Raw genomic sequence first — 5,855 nt, 5'->3', positions numbered from 1 at the left:
CCCTAGGGTTGTCCTTAGTGGGTCGGACCTATACGTTTTCACCCTATAAAAATTATCTTACTTATTTAACATATTTTTACAAGTTTTAGACTTAATACAACACTCCCTAACCTTCACAAGCCCTAAAGACGTTTACTAGTTCAATTGCACTACTTTTCGAACATCATGGTCGTCCCTTGACGTTTAGGCTCTCATACTCCTAGATCAAATTTATTACATTAGTCTAGGTTTGAAAATGTCATTTTAATCCTCTTTTAATAGGTGAGGCTCAAGTCTAAGTCATGAAACTTCTAGAGTATTACACCCATGTGGGAAATCCTAAATTGACTCTGTCAATTAGTCTCATTCAGCTCAAGGAGCTTGAACCCCAAAAGGGGAACAACCTGATCTCCCAAACGACCCAAAACATCTCATGCAACAACAAGTATCACAAATAACCATATAAGTCTAAGAAGGGAGGCTTAGGACAAGTATTAACCTCCTAGATGAGTCCCCAACACAAAACAAATCGTCCTATCTCGAAGCCCCAAAAGTTTTTTGCACTTAGCAATAAAAATTAGCTCAAGCGAAGCTAGAATGATCAGAAATTAACTTTACAAAGTTATAAACTGATTATAAAATTCATGCTAATCACAATATAGTAGGCTAGTTAAATGACCTCCACGAACAGGGGCCTCATAGACGCGTATGCTGTGGCACTGGCCAGGACAACTCTGAGCCTTCTCTGCGAACGCAGGACCAGTTGGTCCGTGAACGACAAATCGTGAGAAGCCCAACACTGTACGAATGATGTTTACACTATCAGTTTCTTTTTACCCACTTCTTAAATTTTTGTAGAACGGAAATAATAGACTTTTGTTATATGAAAAATTAAACTTATGTTGTACAAGATAATTCCATAATGCAAATAATTGTCAATAAATAATTTTATAACTTTCGATGTTTTATTTCAATCATGTGTAGCAAGCTAATCATGAAGGTCTTACTACAAAGGAAGGATTGATCCAACTTCTTAATGATCCCCCAAACACAACACTTGAGGTGACTTCTTATGTACGTACTGTTTATTTATTTTTTCTTATGTTTTTGTCGTATATAAATGATCTGCTTTTCTTACAAGAGTAGTTAAAGATGTGTTGAATATGATAATGTAAAATGGAAGATCAATATTTATCATAACTTGCAAAACAAATAGTGTGAAAATATTTGTCATAAAATGTACTTACAACTTTTGGTGTCATTATATCACTATATGGAAATAAAATTATGCAGGTATATTATTATATATGAAAAAATGTTCTTTCTACATACATAGTGTTCTTACAAATTTAGAAGCTTTGATAGTTTTTTATATGTCTATGACTGGTCCAAGAATATTATATTCTAAAAATATACTTACAGAGTTTGAGAATTTTTTTTGGATGGCAAGGTTATATATATTATATATAAACTAGAGAGTTACCAGGTTTTGAGGCATCTCTGGCTCTACATTGTTGCCATAGTTGACCATTACAGCTAGATCACCAAAACATGCTAGCTTATTACAAGTGGCCCTTAAAACTAGTTTAGTAGATATCGCGCCTTGTTGATCATCCTAGACTAGACGGTGTTTGCTCGGTACATAGTCTCGACAAAAAGTCTGCTACCTTGTTTGCTTGTTGGAAGCTATGCCTGACTGGTGGATTCCCTAACCTCTTCATAAGCAACCTGCAAAGATTAATTTTGTTGTATAAATAGGTTGAATGTTTTCTAATGCTTTTATTGCCTCAACAGAGTCTAGCTTAATATCAATATGGACAATGGAACAATCAACAATTAATTTTAAACCATCGAGAAGAGCTTCTATTTCAATGAATTGAGCCATTGGGTATGGGGAGATATGTGGGGTTGGGGGGATACCTAGATCAAACTAGAACCTTTTAGATATTTAAAAATGGAGGAAGATTTGAGATATAGTTTCGTCCTCTCGTTTACAGATAATGCAAATGGATTCTGGGACAATGCAAAAGTGGTGCATGAAGGGGTTGGTAGGAAGTCGCGCACAACCAAAGGAAAATTTTGATTTTTTTTGGAATTTTTTGCTTCCAAATCCAGCTATGATTAAACGGGTTGGGAAGGGATTGTTTCAGAATATGGAGGACAGATTTGGTGGTGAACAAACTATTTGAGTTGCCCTTCCTGTACTGCTTGTCGTTGTTCAAAGAATCAAGGCCTAATCTAATGAATTTTACTTCTTCCATGATATTCTGAGGGACGTGATCCCAAATAGAAGAAATAGTAGCATTTTCATATTTCAATATAAAGGGACCTTGAACTCTTTGTCTTAAGGGAGGGGTATTCGAGATCTATCTATGGTACCAAAGTCTAATAGAACTACCATTTGGGGACCAAGTTATATTAGTTGAGCAAATAGATTTCTGAGTAAGGAAATAAAGTAAGCTTGTACACACTATTATTTTACTCTTCACTATTTGTCACTTTTTTCACTTTCCCTACACTACATAAATAGTGGATATAGTTGTATATTTTTGGCCGAAAGAGTTTTCAAATAATTTGATTGGTTATTTTGAATTAAATTATTTTTTATATTTTTGTGTAACACAAATGATCAACCTTTATTATAGAAATGTTTAATTTGTGTTGTATAAAATATTTTAATAATGAAACTCAATATTATATCATAACTTATGAATTCTTAGAGAAATATTTGTCAATAAATAGCTAACAATTTTTATGTCTGATTTTACTATGTAGTAAAATAATTATGAAGGTGTTACTGTAGAGGATACATCATTCCAACACCACTATGTTCATCCATATTTGGACCTTGATGTAGTTTTTTTAATATACCTACGTATGGTTAATAAACATTTATATTTTGAAAATATAATTACAAAATTAAGAGATTTAAAAGAGTTTGTACACACTATCATTTTTTTCCACCATATGAATTTTTTATCCACTTTTCCTCCAAATTAATTAGTGGGAAATCCCAAAATTGACTCCGTCAATCAGTCCCATTAATTTCAAGGAGCTTGAACCCCAAAAAAGGGAACAATCCGATCTCCAAAAAGAGCCAAAACAGCTCATGCAACAACAAGAATCACAAATAACCATATAAGTCTAAGAAGGGAGGTTCAGGACAAGTATTAACCTCATAGACGAGTCCCTAAAACAAAACAAATGGTCCTATCTTGAAGCCCCAACAATTTTCAGCACTTCGCAATAAAAATTATCTCAAGCGGAGCTAGAATGATCATAAATTAACTTCACAAAGTTAGAAAATGATTATGAAATTCATGTTAATCACAATATAGTAGGCCAATTAAATGACCTCCACAACCACGGGCCTCATTGACACAATGCGGTGGCACTGACCAGGATAACTCTGACCCTTCTCTAAGTACGCAGAACCTAGTCCGTGAACGACAAAGGGTGAGAATCCTAACACTCTACGAATGTTGTGACCAATTTCTTGGCCTCCGTGAATGCAACTCTAGGTCCTTGAACTCGAAGAACAAATGCATGGTGCACTAGCAAAGGCTTCACAACCTGACGTTGGATTTGGCGAAGTTCCATGAAGGGGGCTCAAAATTCAATAGAAACCCGTGCATTCATCGAATTATGTTACCTCAAAAAATTCGACATTTAATACTCAACAGAATTGTCAAAACTTCCAAAAATGGTAGTCTCCCACACCTAAGCTCCATTTAAAGCCAAAATCCATAAGGTAGCTTGAAATGAGCCATGAAGCCTCGGGGCCCACACGAAAGGTCCTTTCAGATCAAACTTGACGTTCTAGAGCTAATAGAATCGTTAGAAATGCATTCTGAGTCCATTTACCTAAAATTTTACCAAAAGTCAACATCTCAAGTTTAAAAAGCTTCAAAACACGAAAATACACATAATAACCAAAAAAATGACCTGGTGACCAAATTTTCGGTCCTATCAAGTCATATATGACTTGGAGTTAGTAAAAATGTTTTAAACGATGAACATAACTAGTGACGATTATGTTCTTATTTAATCATAAGGTATTACTTGCTTGATATGACTTTTTTTCCTTTTCCAAATTTTACATTTGCCATGCTTCTTGTGCTTAGCTTCAAGTTCCTTCTTCTCAAGCATGTCAGTGTTGCATTCTTCATTATTAGTGTCACCACCATTTCTTTCACTGTTAGAGCTGACACCAGCACCGATTACTTTTGTCAGATTTCTAGTGTTTAATATATGGATTGAGCAACTTTGTATAGTGCTTTCTAGAACTCCACATCTAGTGCATAGTTTACATAACCCTTGTAAATAATTGTTCGTTTATGCACTCTAAAATATGTATGTTTTTTTCACACACACCAATAGGGACCTCCACACGGATATGGGCATAACATCCTCACAGTGTATCAAATGTACATACATCTTTGAATAATAGAGATGATTTTTTGGAACTACAAAAATCCTAGACTTTTAGGAATGTTTCTTGAATAATTTAGTGTAGTCACTTGGATAAGTATCTAGAGCAGAAGATAATGTTACCAGACTTTTCTTGTAGATGTTCTTGAGAAATTAGATATGTATAGAGAATCATGGACTATTCTAAATTTTGTAGTATATAGAACCATCCATAGGTTAGTATAAATATGGGTATATTTGTAAAAATAAGCCCAAGAAAAACTCAAATAAAAGAGTCTTTTTTTATAAATAAGTTATCTTTTCTAGCTTCCTCTTCCTTAGTTGAATCTTTTGATATTAGTTAACGATCTTAGGCTAGCAAAAGACTTCCCGAATTATATTTTTCTTTTGCTATTCTCTACATGGTATTAGAGCCAATCATTTTTTGAATTTTGGATTTTATTCAAGATCAGGTTAGGTAGATTCATCTGGATTGTCCATATGGATTCTAGGGGCCATGTTAATATAATGGACTGGGGATATAGATGACACATATGACTAAAAAAGTTATTGAAAAAGAAGAAGAATGAGGAATGTTTTTAGTATAGTTGAGGCTCGAGCAACAATGGTTTCTATCAACCTTGAAAGAGATTGGATTGAGGATCCAGGATATAATGCAGTTGACCATGTGGAGAAGCAAGACACTGATGTAATCGATATGAAGCAATAAACTCTTGAAGATGTATATACTGGTGATATGGTAGCTTCTATCGAATAAATAATGGAAGTAAATTCAGAACAAGCAACGCCTGGAGCTATATATACCAATGGTGATCTTTATGGAGAAAATATTGACAAAGATATATGGGAAGTTGATGTCTTTGATAAATCTTTAGCGATATCAAGTCCATTCATTGACTCAGATCAAATATTGGAAGCAAATGGAGAACATGTTGATCAAATATATGAAGAAGCCGACCTTGAAGACCAAATTTCAGGTGAAGCGATAGACGATATAACTTTCCAAAGCTCTAAAGATGATAAGTAGGTAATTGAATAGCACAGAAGGAAATTTGATGGTGTATCCTACGATGGTGACGAAGCTTCACAAGAAATAGATGAAAATATCATCACCGATTGAGATGAAGAGGCTATTAATAATGAAATCCCTTAATATATTGAATTGAATCAAAAGAAACATTTTCTAAAATTTTGAGCATTGCAGTTTCAAACTTTTTCATCTAAGATTTATCTCCAAATAGTACAACTACAAGAAATCTAAGTTTAAGAAGAAGTTTGAGAAACGGAGATAATCTACGTGGATCAACTTACAATGAAAAATCTTTATCATTTGGAGAAGGAAGAGGAGTCCGAAAGAAATTGTTGAGAATTTTTACCTAGACGTGGCTCAAAGCTTTATTTGATCTCTTCCACGACAAGTGTGGGGTAGTTTCCAAAAAAATACT

Source organism: Solanum lycopersicum, chromosome 7, assembly GCF_036512215.1.
Source record: "Solanum lycopersicum chromosome 7, SLM_r2.1".
Lineage (NCBI taxonomy): Eukaryota > Viridiplantae > Streptophyta > Magnoliopsida > Solanales > Solanaceae > Solanum > Solanum lycopersicum.
The sequence above is the reverse complement of the archived record's forward strand: the minus strand, read 5'-3'. Positions refer to the sequence as shown.